This window comes from Marmota flaviventris, unplaced genomic scaffold (genome assembly GCF_047511675.1).
Source record: "Marmota flaviventris isolate mMarFla1 unplaced genomic scaffold, mMarFla1.hap1 Scaffold_56, whole genome shotgun sequence".
Taxonomy (NCBI): Eukaryota; Metazoa; Chordata; class Mammalia; order Rodentia; family Sciuridae; genus Marmota; species Marmota flaviventris.
Genome location: NW_027288362.1, coordinates 545757 through 560304, shown reverse-complemented (window position 1 = coordinate 560304; position 14548 = coordinate 545757). Strand labels below are relative to the sequence as shown.

General features: G+C 36.0%; 1 long non-coding RNA gene across 1 annotated transcript; it reads left to right on the top strand.

Annotated features, from left to right (window-relative positions):
* Positions 1–619: 619 nt before the first annotated feature.
* Positions 620–12906, top strand: LOC139704394 (uncharacterized). Its single transcript, XR_011706315.1, has 3 exons — positions 620–680; positions 1819–1907; positions 12860–12906. It is a non-coding gene; the product is annotated as an uncharacterized lncRNA (long non-coding RNA).
* Positions 12907–14548: the final 1642 nt, after the last annotated feature.

Genomic DNA, 14548 nt, shown 5'->3' with positions numbered 1-14548 from the left:
GATCGAACCCGGGCCGCGCGCATGCCAGGAGAGCGCGCTGCCACTTGAGCCACATCCCCAGCAAGAATGGTATCTTTTTAGAGCAGCACTTTCTCTTCTGTGTTTTGTCTATTTCTGGTTGAAAATTAACTCACAAATGTGGGCAACTTAAAGAAAATTGTTTCTGTGCTCCCTGGACAGGCCACTGTGTTCTCCTGTAAAAGAGTGGGGAGAAGTTCCTCCTTGAACATGTTTCTAACCTCCAGTCTTTGTCTAATTCCCAAGCCCTGGGACTAGGAGGAAAATCTGAATTTGCTTGTATTTAAGAGGCCTAAGTCCAGAAAATCAGGGAGACTCTGGCTGCCTCTTGGAGGAACAGGATGACACAGAATCCCTACCAAGTACAATGGCAGAATGTGAACTGGAAAAGAGCTCTTGGGATGCTAGATCTATTTCTCATTGCAGAGGTGAGGTGATGGAGGCCAGGAGACAGGAATGCAGACAAGAGAAAGAATGGAGAGCTTTGTCTGTGGGTTCTAGAACACCAGGAGCAGGAGCAACTTAAGTTCTCACCTTGACTTTAACTCTGCCTTTCCTTTTTCTAAGGCTACATCATCACCATCACGGCCATGGTCCACAGAGAAAACATAGAAAGTGATTCAGAGGATGAGGAGGAGGAAAAAAGGACAAGAAATCTGCAAGTAATTGATTTTCTATTGGTTTCTCTTAATTATTCTTTCTTATGTAAAGACTCTGTAGATTTTCCATGTTTCATCTTTCCCACATTTTATGACTTTTCTAAAGGTGCTTTCCTCATCCAGATCTTTGAGGTCCTTGGACCTTCAATGTCTGTTAAATCTCTCTGCACTAACATTCTTAGTCTTTCCCTACTTTTTTTACCACAGGCAATACCACTGAATCATGCTGAGTAATACTGCATACCCATACACTGAGTTTGAGTTGTAGGGAGCATCAGAAATACTGAGTTGTTGCCTGATACATGAGACACAAACAATCTGGTTCTGTTTTACTGACCACTGAATAGCGGGGTTCTCCTGCCTTTGCTGGCTCTGAGCATGCATGAATGTATCCTTCCTTTCCTAGGTCAAGATTACACAATTGGAATGTAGGTCCCCTAACATGAATTGTTTCCAGGGGCCCTCTCCTGTTTTAATATGTGGGCTCAATGCAACAAAGGTGATAAAGCAGTTTAGGAAGAGGAAATGTGAGTCTGGAAAGAATGGGAAGGAGAGCAGAGGTCAAATCAGTCCACATATTCTCCTTTGCTTTCTTAAGTTTCTTTGTTGCACTTTGTTGCAATCCATAAGAATCAATTAGAGCACTGAAGGTTCCATAGTTGCATGTGACCATGGCCATGCAAGGGAAGGTACAATTTGGTTAAAATCAGTGCAGGAAGCTCTCTGAGGAATGGCACTACAGAGGGTATGGCTGGAGGAGCCAGGGTCCTTGCTCCACCCTGTGTCATCACAGATGCTGCTCTTCAGGGTCCCAGATGTATGCTACTCAGCCTTTACACCCAAATGTCCTAGAGAATTCTTCCCATTGCCTCATGTTCACTCTCTAGGGAAGCAGCCTCAGAAGGTTCTGAAGGTGAATATCCATGAGAATTTCCTCCTGAGGACATTCATAGACACTCTTCCCACAGACAACACCCTCAGCTGAGGGCAGCATACCAGCCTCAGTGCTCCCTGCCCAGACCCCAGGAGAGATCAGGGCCCAAGTTCATCTTGCATTTCCTGAGGACAATTGTGGTCCTGGCCACTCTCTGTGGCCAGCAACTTATCCCAAGTGACCTTTTTACCTTGTTCTGTTTTATAGACCCCATAAGACACCTGGGAGAGCAGAGATTTTGGCCCTGGGACACAGGAGAGATGATACCTGCAGTGCACAGCAGCTGAAATTAACCTGTAAGACTCGGAGCAGGAGCTTGTTTTTCATTTCCAAAGACATAACTGTCTATATTGTATGGAATTTGCAGACTTATATGTTCTTTGTTTGATAATTTTAATATTAGTAATTCATGTTAAATTTTTATATTAAATTATATTTACTTGGTAACAGTTGCTTTTTAAATTCATTCTGTAAAATAAAACACACTTGGGAAGAGAGGTGGGAGGGAAAGTGAGGGAGAAGTGGAATTGCATGGAAGATGGAAGGAGACCCTCATCGTTATACAGAATACATGTATGATGATGTGAGGGAAAAAAGAAGTGTGTCACATTAGATTGGGTAGAGAGAACTGATGGGAGGGGAGGGGAGGGGAAGGAGGGAAAGGAAGGTCAGCAGAATAAAATAGACATTAGTATTGCTGTATGTATATACATGACTGCATGACCAATGTGATTCTGCAACCTGTACACTCAGAAAAATGAGAAATTATACCCCATATTATTCAAAAATATGATATGTCAAGATCATTGTACTGTCATGTTTAACTAATTAAAACAAATTTTAAAAACACACACACTAAAAGAGGAATATGTTCCTGAGGCAGATCTTGATGAATTACAAAGATTTTACCTGGTAACTTCCATCACCATCACTCCTCTCCTCTCATACCCCTCAGTTTGCTTTTTTGGTTGTTTTTTAGATTGGTATTATAACATTCACTAAATTATTGATGTGGGTGAATGGATGCAATAAAGAAACAAATAATTAAATTACAAGCTAAGTTAAATCCCAACTAAATTTCATAAGTGTTTAATTAATTTATCCATTCATTAGCTAACTGAATCTCAAGTCAAAACACCCAATATAAGAAAGGGCTGGGAAAAAATTGGCAATATTCATTTATGAAAAATTGTGGTTTTACATTTTATATCCTTTTTTCAATTAAGAACAATATTTTTTGTAATACATCACATACATATAAAACAAGTTGGAAAACATACATTACAAACTTGTAACGATGGCTTTAAATACATTAACTGACATGTTTCTCATTGGAAATAGGTTGCTTGCTGTATATATATATATATATATATATATATATATATATATATATATATATATATAGTGCATGAAAACTACTGATATAATAAAGTCTAGACAAAATATAAATGTCTGCTCTATGGTAACATATGAGCATCACTCTAATCTAACCATGCTAAAAGTTACATAATACTGTAAAAAATGTCTTAAAAACTGTATACTTTAATAAGAAATAAATTCAATAAAGAATGATAATACAGGGACTGGGGTTGTGGCTAAGTAGTAGAGTACTTACCTCACATATGTGAGGCCATGGGTTTGATCCTAAGCACCACATGTAATAAACAAAATATATAAAGGCATTGAGTCCATTTACAACTAACAATATTTTTTTTAAAAAAGAATGATGGTGTTGGGTTGTAGCTCAATGGTAGAGCACTTGCCTCGCATATGTGAGGCACTGGGTTTGATTCTCAGCACCTCATATAAATAAATAAAGGTCCATTGATAATTTATATATATATATATATATATATATATATATATATATATATATATATATATATATATATATATGAAAAAAGAATGATAATACTGAGAACCAAGGCATTCAGATTTCAAAATTCATGCTTCTTTTCAGGTGATCCAATATTGTCAACTAAGTTTTCAAAATTTGTTCAAAGCCAACATTACTCATATATGTTACACATCTATTATTTCATAAATTTACTTTCCTCATAAAAGACCTTTGATAAACATCCAAAATATTCAGGTTAATTATATTTGAAATGGAGCTGAAAGAAATACTGGTATCAAATAAATATATTTGAAATGGAGCTGAAAGAAATACTGGTATGGTTTTTCACTGTGACCTCAAGCATTTAAGTATTACAAATTATTCAACCAACACAACAAAGTTAAAATCATAATGGCACAGCATGCCATTATGAATCAAAACAACAGAATGTGTAACACAAAGACAGAGCAGTGGCACATTAAAGGAGAACTAGCTGAATACAAATAATTGACTACTGCAGAGCATAAAATTAAAACAGTTCAAGTGAGACAAGGTGATGGAGAGGTCACCATGAAGGTGCCAACTGATGATTCTGCTGACCACTGTTGTCCAGAATGGAAATTAAAAAATCATATTTGTAAAAACTTTGATAGGTATACAATTATCTCCAGTATTAAAAAAAAATAAAGATTTCCAATGCATCTGCCTTCTCTGAATAGAATAAAGCTCTAAGTTTGTCTGTCAACTGGTGTTTCGATCACACATAATTTTTACCTCTGAATTTTTTGGGTTGACATTGATGACTGTAACAACCAAAATTAGTCCATGATGACATGTTTTTAAAAACTTTTTAAAAACTTACTACTCAGATATTAGAACAGTTATCAATTTTTTACAGTATCAAATTTGGCAAATTTGCATTAAGCTCATGTGGCACACATCATGTAATTCAAAGCCACAACTCATTTGTCCCTGTGATATCTTCTTTCACACACACACTCACACACACGCACACACACACAAACACATTTCTTCATCAGCAGTCTTGTATAGTAAAAGTGTCTAGTTTTTGTTCATTTTTAATGCAATACACTTCTATCTACAATTTCATTACATGCATACAGCAAAAAGGAAATTATGGGTTTTACATCCTTCATGATAATTTTATATACAGGGAGGTTTAAAACAGTACTTCAACAGTTTGCCTAGTAATGTGACACAGAATGATTGTATCTTGTTCTCAAAATTTTAATAAGGAGGTATAAAATACAGGTTCAATAATTTTAAATCAAGTATCCATCTTTTAAAAAATAGTGTTGCAGCATTGTTCTTTGCATTACTTTTAAAACTTTTTAAGTTTTTCTCAAATGGCACAATCTTCTAATACTTCATATATGAGAGGAAATTTTTTTAAAAAAATGCAACTTCTGCCCTTGGAAGGGCACTGTAGTGAGAATGGCATATGAATTTTTTATTGATTTTATATATTTACATATATACAACAGTGGAATGTATTCCAATTCTTATTACACATATAGAGCACAATTTTTCATACCTTTGTATATTAAGTATGTTCACACTAATTCATGCCTTAACAAAATTACTTTCTGGGGTTTTTTTGCATTACAATTCTTATCCCACATATATACCACAATTTTTTCATATCTCAGGTTGCATATAAAGTATGTTGACCCCCAATTCAAGTCTTCATACATGTACTTTGAATAATGATGCCCATCACATTCCACCATCCTTTCTAATCCCCTGCCCCTCCCTTTACCTCCCACTCCTCTTTCCTATCTAGAATTCATCTAATCATCCCATGCTCCCCCTCCCTATCCCACTATGAGTCAGCCTCCTTGTATCAGAGAAAACATTTGGCATTTTTTTTGTGGATTGGCTAATTTCACTTAGCATTATCTTCTCCAATGCCATTCATTTACCTGCAAATGCCATGATTTTATTCTCTCTTATTGCTGAATAAAATTCTATTGTGTATATGTGCCACATTTTTAAATCCATTCATCCACTGAAGGGCATCTAGGTTGGCTCCACTGTTTAGCTATTGTGAATTGTGCTGCTATAAACATTGATGTGGCTGTGTCCCTGTTATATGCTGTTTTTAATTCCTTTGGGTATAGTCCAAGGAGAAGGGATACCTGAGTCAAATGGTGGTTCCATTCCCAGATTTCCAAAGAATCTCCATACTGCTTTCCATATTGGCTGCACCAATTTGCAGTCCAACCAGGAATGTATGAGTGTAGATTTTTCTCCACATCCTCGCCAACATTTTTGTTGTTTGTCTTCATAATAGCTGTCATTCTGACTGGAGTGAGATAATAACTTAGAGTAGTTTTTTTTTTAGAGAGAGAGAGAGAGAGAGAGAGAGAGAGAGAGAGAGAGAATGAATTTATATATATATATAGTTTTCAGTGGACACAACATCTTTGTTTGTTTGTGGTGCTGAGAATCGAACCCAGGCCGCATGCATGCCAGGTGAGCGTGCTACCGCTTGAGCCACATCCCCAGCCCAAACGTAAAGAAGTTTTGATTGGCAGTTCTCTAATTGCTATAGATGATGAGCATTTTTAAAATATATTTCTTGATTGATTGTATATCCTCTTCTGAGAAGTGTTTTTTCAAGTCCTTGGCCCATGTGTTGATTGGGTTTTTTGAGTTTTTTGTTGTTGTTGTTGTTTTGTTTTTTTGTGCTTAGCTTTTTGAGTTCTTTATATATCCTAGAGATTAGTGTTCCATCTGATGTGTGAGGGGTAAAAATTTGCTCCCAGGATGTAAGCTCTCTGTTCACCTCACAGATTGTTTCTTTTGCTTCAAGAGACTTTTTGGTTTGATTCTATCCTATATATTGATTCTTGCTTTAAATTTTTGTGCTATAGGAGTCTTATTAAGGAAGTTGGGCCTAATCCCACATGATGAAGATTAGGGGCTACTTTTTTATTCTATTAGGCACAGAGTTTCAGGTTTCATTCCTAGGTTCTTGAACCATTTTGAGTTTAGTCTTGTGCAGGTAAAAGATAAGGGTTTAATTTCATATTGTTGCATATGGGTTTCCAGTTTTCCTAGTACCATTTTTTGAAGATGCTCTCTTTTCTCCAGTGCATGTTTTTGGCACCTTTTTTAAATATAAGATAATTGTAATTTGGGGGGTTACTCTCTGTGTCCTCTATTCTCTATCATTGGTCTACAAGACTGATTTGGTGTGAATAGCATGCTGTTTTTGATACTATTGCTCTGTAGTATAATTTAAGGTCTGGTATAGTGATGCCACCTGCTTCACTTATCCTGCTAAGGATAGCTTTAGCTATTCTGAGTCTCTTATTTTTCCATATGAATTTCATGATTGCTTTTTCTATTTCTATGAGGAATGCCATTGGAATTTTGATGAGAAATGCATTAAATATATATAGTGCTTTTGGTAGTATAGTCATTTTGATAATATTAATTCTGCCTAACCAAGAACAAGGTAGATCTTTCCATCTTCTAAGGTCTTCTTTGATTTCTTTCTTTAGGCTTCTGTAGTTTTTATTATACAGATCTTTCACCTCTTTTGTTAAGCTGATTCCCAATTATCTTATTTTTTAGGTTATTGTGAATGGGGTAGTTTTCCTCATTTCCTTCTCAGAGGATTTGTCACTGATATACAGAAATGCCTTTGATTTATGGGTTTTGATTTTATATACTGCTACTTTGATGAATTCAATTACTAGTTCTAGAAATTTTCTGGTGGAGTTTTGGGGGTCTTCTAGGTATAGAATCATATTGTCAGCAAATAGTGCTAATTTAAGTTCTTCTTTTCCTATGTGTATTCCTTTAATTTCTTTCATCTGTCTAATTGCTCTGGCCAATGTTTCAAGAACTATGTTGAATAGAAGTGGTGAGAGAGGGCATTCCTGTCTTGTTCCAGATTTTAGAGGGAATGCATTCAATTTTTGTCTGTTTAGAATGATGTTGGCCTGAGGATTAGCAAAGATAGCCTTTAAAACGTTGAGATTTGTTCCTGTTATCCCTAGTTTTTCTAGTGTTTTAAACTTAACTGGAAGTTGTATTTTGTCAAATGCTTTTTCTGTGTCTATTGTGGTGACCATATGATTTTTACCTTTAAGTCTATTGATGTGGTGAGTTATATTTTTTGATTTCTGTATGTTGAACCAAACTTGCATCCCTGGGATGAATCCCACTTGATCATGGTGCACAAATTTTTTGATATGTTTTTGTATTAGATTTGCCAGAATTTTATTGAGAAATATGCATCTATGTTCATTAGACATATTGGTCTAAAGTTTTCTTTTTTGATGTGTCTTTGCCTGGTTTGGAGATCAGGGTGATATTGGCATCATAAAATGTGTTTGGAATGACTGCCTATTTTACTATATCCTGAAATAAATTGAAGAGTGTTGGTATTAGTTCTTCTTTAAAGGACTTGTAGAACTCACCTGTGTAAACATCCGGTCCTGGGCTTTTTGTGGTTGGTAAGCCTCTGATGGTGTCTTGTTTTTTCACTTGATATTGGTCTGTTTAAATTGTTTATATCTTCCTGACTCAATCTGGGAAGATCATATGACTTAAGAAATCTGTCAATGCGTTCAATGCCTTCGATTTTATTGGAGTTTAAGATTTCAAAAAAATTTCTAATGATCCTCTGTATTTCTGTAGTGTCAGTTGTGATATTACCTTTTTCATCATGTATGCTGGTAATTTGAGATCTCTCTTCTCTTCATTAGCATGGCTAAGGGTCTATCAATTTTATTTATTTTTCAAAGAACCAACTTTTTGTTTTGTCAATTTTTATATTGTTCCTTTTATTTTGATTTCATTGATTCCAGCTCTAATTTTAATTATTTCTTGTCTTCTTCTGCTTTTGCTACTGATTTGTTCTTCTTTTCCTAGGTCTTTGAGATGTAGGGTGAGGTCATATATTTTTTGACTTTTTTTTAAGAAATAAAGTCCATGCAATGAATTTTCCTTTTAGTATTGCTTTCATAGTGTCCCAGAGATTTTGATATGTTGTGTCTATGTTCTCATTTACTTATAAGAATTTTTCAATCTCCTCCGTGATGTCTTCTGGAACCCATTGTTCATTAAGTAGCATATTGTTTAGGCTCAAAGTGATGGAGAAAATTTTGTTTTTTATTTTGTTGTTGATTTCCAACTTCATTCCATTATGATCCAATAAAATGCATGGTAGTATCTCTAACTTTTTGTATTTGCTAAGAGTTGCTTTGTGGCACATTATATGGTCTATTTTAGAGAAGGATCCATGTGCTGCTGAGAGGAAAGTGTATGCACTTGGTGCAGGTTGAAATATTCTATATATGTCACATAAGTCTAAGTTATTGATTGTGTTATTGAGTTATATAGTTTCTTTATTCAACTTATGTTTGGAAGATCTATCCAGTGATGAGAGAGGTCTGTTAAAGTCAACCAAGATTATTGTGTTGTGGTCAATTTGACTCTTGAACTTGAAAAGAGTTTGTTTGATGATCATAGCTGCACCAAGGTTTGGGGCATATATATTTATGATTGCTATGGTTTATTGGTGTAGGATTCCTTGAGCAGTATGTAATGTCAATCTTTATCCGTTTTGATTAACTTTGACTTGAAGTCTACTTTATTTGATATAAGTATAGAAACCCCTGCTTCCTTACACAGTCCATGTGAGTGGTATGATTTTTCCAAACCTATTACTTTCAGTTTGTATATGTCTTTTCATATCAGATGAGTTACCGTCAGGCAGCATATTGTTGTGTCTTTTATTTTATCCAATCTGCAACCCATATCTTTTTGTTGTTGTTGAGTATAAGCCATTAACATTTAGGGTTACTATTGAGACATGGTTTGTATTTCCAGCCATATTTGTTTATTTTTGTTATTTAACTTGACTTGGTTTTCCTCTTTGATTAGTTTTTTCCTTTACTGCATACCTCCCTCTGTTGATTTTCATTGCTGTTTTTCATTTCCTGTTCATGAAATATTTTTCCAAGGATGTTTTCTAGCACCAGTTCTCTAGTTATAAATACTTTTAACTTTTGTTTATCATGGAAGGTTTCTATTTCATTTTCAAATCTAAAGCTTAATTTTGCTGGATACAAGATTCTTGATTGGCACCAATTATCTTACAGAGCTTGATATATGTTGTTCCAGGATCTTCTAGCTTTCAGGGTCTGGGTTGAAAAATCTGCCATTATTCCAATTGGTTTTCCCCTATATGTAGTCTTATTCCTTTTTCTCGTGGCTTTTAAAATTCTCTCCTTATTCTGTATGTTGGGATTTTCATTATACTGTGCCTTGATGTGGATCTGTTGTGATTTTGTACATTTGGCATCCTGTAGGCTTCTTGAATTTGGATTTCCAATTTATTCCTCGAGTTTGGAAAGATTTCTGGTATTATTTCATTGAATAGATTGTATATTCCTGTGATTTGGTCCTCTATGCCTTCTTCTATCCCAATAACTCTTAAATTTTAGCTCTTAAATAACTCTGAAATTTTAAAAAATCGTTTTTTGGACTTTTGTTCTTTGCATTACTTTTAAAACATCTTCTTAAGTTTTTCTCTCATGGCATAATCTTCATATACTTCAGATATGAGAGGAAATGTATTTTTAAAAATGCACCTCTGCCCTTGGAGGGCACTGTAGTGACTGAACAGTACATGAAATTTGAATACTTTTCAAATCACTTCACCAATGACTTGCCTGACTGAGTTCATGAATGTTGCATCAGCACACAGTTCATTCAGAGAGGAGTGTGACTTTGCTATGAGAAGAAAAGTTTCCTAGAAGTCTTTCACTGTTACTCCCTCTGTCACTGTATAGTCAAGGGCCATATGTCTCCCATGGAAGCCTTCCTACCAGTCTCTTGGGGTAGACATTGAAAGATGATCAGTGCTTGGAATGATTTGGTCCCTAATACCTTACTATTATTCAGTACAGGTTCTAGAATCACTTTCATCCACACAGGCGTGGAGATGGTGGACAAAAAGCTGAGCTGGAAGACAATGTTTTATTTGTATTTTGTTTGTCTAGATGGTAAGACAAATGAACAAACAAGTCCCTCATCTTGCTGCACTGAGCACAGGCAAGCAAAGGCAATGATCACTTAAGTGATCAGCAGGCAGGCTGGTCAGGTCATTATTGGGCAAAGAGTTCAGAGATAGAAGTTCATAGGTTAGTTGACAGTGTCAGCTCCACCTTCAGTCACAATCCTTTGGAAAGGATGGACACACATATTGTGCCTTCAAACTTTAGGAGACACTGCACCTCATACACCATTGGGTTCAAAGGATACTCAAGGACTGAAGTGGCTGATGCCAATGTTTAAGGTATTTGTAGGGTGTGTAGATCAACCCAGCCTCTGGCCCTGGAGGGACAATCACAGCAGTAGTGTGAGGAGTTCCTTTTGGCATGACAGAGGTCTGTATTTGTCTGATCAAAGGCATTATGGTAGGGTCAGCTAGAGAAGAGTACTCAGGGTCACTGGTATGTGCAGCCCCTCTTTACTGAGGGTAATTCTGGCAATTAGGGATTTGGTGCCAAATAAGGTACTTTGCTCAAGACAGAGCTAACACTCAGTGTACTCCAGCATTTCCTGCTGACTGAAGGTAGATATTTTCTAGATTGTCCAATGTATCTTAATCCGTCTACTGATTTGTGACTTTAAAGAGAGAAATTTATAACATGAGTAGCTTTTTATTAAGTGTGTATCTAGGTAGAAGAATGATACATAATTTTAACATTTTGCTTTATTTTTAATATCATTTCCCCCCTTAACATCTGCATTTTGTGTGTGTGTGTTGCTAAGGTTGTAACCCAGTACCCTGCACATTATGCACACATGCTTTACCATTGAATTGTACCACCAGTCCAAAATTTTAACTTTAGATTGATCAGTTTTATGCCTTCATGTCCAATGTTATTTTTCCCATTGTTGAATTTAGGTAGACCTTTCTGTTGCTCTTAACAATACTAAAAGTGGACACAAATATGGATTCTTTGAAGATTGCTTTGGTAAAGTAATTGGTTATTCAAATCCACAGTCTTATCAAGTTAATACTACTTGTGTAGAATAAAAATTAAGATAAAATATTCCAATAAATAAACAAACAAATAAATAAATAAACCCTCAATTGAGGACCCATTACAGTTTTTAAAAATCTTTAATTGGGACACATAAACCTCACTTAGGAGATATTCATTCTTTTCAATATCACCTAATTTTATTTTGTTTTCTTCTCATGTGAAAATCTCAGAATGATAAATTAAAATCTTTTAAAAAATTCCCTCCAGTTCTTGAATAAAAACATTATAAATGATGCATACACCTGAAATAAAACATGAGAAAATAATGATTGATAATGCTGAAAGTGGAGTTTTGAGATGAACCAAAATTTCTCAGTTTGCCAATTGCATCTGGGTGCTTGTCTCATAAATTTTGAAGAAAAAAATCTATTTAAGCAAGAAGAAATAGAACTCCCATCATGTGGTATGAGGAATGATACCAGAAGGAAAAAAAAAACTCATTTTAGTGTGCCATCTTAGAAGTTTCCTGATGGATTTGGGCAGAACATGGAGCAAAATGCATTTAGAATAGGCTTTGGAAAAGGCATCCTGACTACCATATGGGTTCACTTTCATCCTTTCAGTGACCATCCTTTTTTCTTCAAAAAGGAATTTGTTGAAGGTGTTCCCACAAGTGGGTTTCAAGGTCTTTTACATTTGAAATAGGCCTTGATGGTGCCAATTAATATATCTTTCAGTTAGACTCCAGGTGTTGTTGAGTGAGGCCCATTATCCTGATTACATGGTCATTATAATATCTATTCTATTTTATACTTATTCACTGTGAACAGAGAATCCTATTTTTGGATATGTGAACACACACACACACATACATACACACTCACGGACACACACAAAAATAAATTAAATAAATAAACAAACAAACCCTCGTGAGTAACAAGCCCTAAATCAGCAGCCTCTCTCATTCAGGAGTACAACAAATGGATTTGGGCTCTCTCCTGATAATTATTCCAGTCTTCACCACACAATCTGGGACATGCTGGACTCATGGCACATGGATGCTCACAAAGGGCTTCAGAAAGTAGCTGAAAACACCATACAATGATGGAACAAAATGCCCAGGTTTTCAACTGCCAATCTAAGCCTCGCTAGATTAGTCAGAGGGAGGTGAAGGCTAAGCTTCCACAGAGTGACCCTGTGGCCACAAGACTCTGGAGAGGACCATGAGGAGTCACTAGCCACAACTCCCAGTTTCCACCATTGCCACTCCTGTCAGCTTTAAGCCACCTTCCTACCCAGTCTCAAGGTAGCAAGGCACACTTACCATTTCCTGGCTTTCAGGGTTCTCAGCCTTCTCCCTGTGGTTTGTTTTCAGATTCTGCATAGCAGAGACACCTGAGCTCCAGATCCAGGACAGAAGCCTACAAAAAGATTGAAAAAATGGTGGGCTCCAGACACCAAGGGAACAGAAGATTGTGGAAGCCCTTCCCCTCATCACTGGCTGCCTGAGGATTGGACAGTTCTCACCTAAGAGACTGATTGGTCAAGTCTTCAGGCACTGCCTCCAACCTGAGCCAAGTGGGCACAAAATCAAAGTCTGAATGACAGGCTGCTCCATTGTCATTGTTAACCAACTACAGATCAGGGCTGAAAATATAGCTTAGTCAGTAGAGTGCTTGTTTTGCTGATATAAGGCCATGGATTCAATCCCTTGTACTGCACGCATACACTCCCCCCCCAAAAAAAAAAAAGATTAAGTAAAGGACTTTGGAAACTAGGGTTATGGATCAGTGGTAGAGAACTTCCCTAGCATGTGTGAGGTACTGGGTTGAACACCCAGCACCGCATTAAAAAGCCACCCTAGAGGGGATGTGGCTCAAGCGATAGTGCACTCGCCGGGCATGCGGGCAGCCCAGGTTGGATCCTCAGCACCACATACAAACAAAGATGTTGTGTCCGCCCAAAACTAAAAATAAATATTTTAAAAAGCCAACAAACAAACTACTAATGGTACTGTGTCCATCTACAACAAAAAATATTCAAGAAAATAAAAAGACTGTGTATTGGACTTGTGCACCCTCACTACATAACTCATAAACACATTTTATAAATAATATGTACATATATGTCTTCAGACAGTGTGTAAAATTCTCCTGTGATTTCTTTTCAAGTAACTTATATTACAGGTATACTTCACAACCCTGAAATTCTCCCCAACTCAATTATTATTATTATTATTATTATTATTATTATTATTATTATTATTATTATTATTTGAGGCCTGTTAATTGCATTAAATGCCTCTGTATGGGGTTATTTTAAGGCAAAGTTTTCTTCCAATAATAGGACCTAGCCCAGAGAGAAATGTATTGACACTTATAACTGTTTATAAGGTTAAAGCAATTTGTGAATAAATATGTATATATTTTTATGAAAATGATATCACAATTATTTTAATATTTTTTTAAATCTTTCTAATCTTTGTCTCATAAAAACACAGTTTGAGCTTTAAACTCATTAGCAATGTCCTTATATCCCTTCCCCCCAAAAAGTGACTCACAAGTATAATTCAAATTATTGAGACTCATAAATTTTTGATCCTTTATTTTAACTAGTGAAGTCTAAAGATTTTCTTTTTATTTTCACCTTTAAATGAAGCCCACTTTTTATAGCTTTCTTGTTGTATAACTGACCTTTAATATTCTGCAAATTTTACCCCCATTCTGATCACTTTGGACTATTGATGTTTTGATGGAGGGGATCTCAAAGTGGTCATGCACAAGGTAGAAAATGGATATAGTAAGATATAAGACTGGTGATTGCTGAGTATGTAGATTTTGCTATACAAACTAAGTATTGGTGGATGATATGGGGGTAGGGAGAAAAAGAGCAATAAAAAAAGAAGAAAATCTTGAACAGTAGAGGGGTTCACAGGTTACAAGTCTACAATGATAGTGTGAATATAGAGGGTAGTGTTCTTGGAAGCAGCAATAAAATTTGAGAGAAAGAAAAAGGTAATTTTTTGCACAGTTCCCAAGTGAGAGAGCCAGGTGAATGGGTTCTG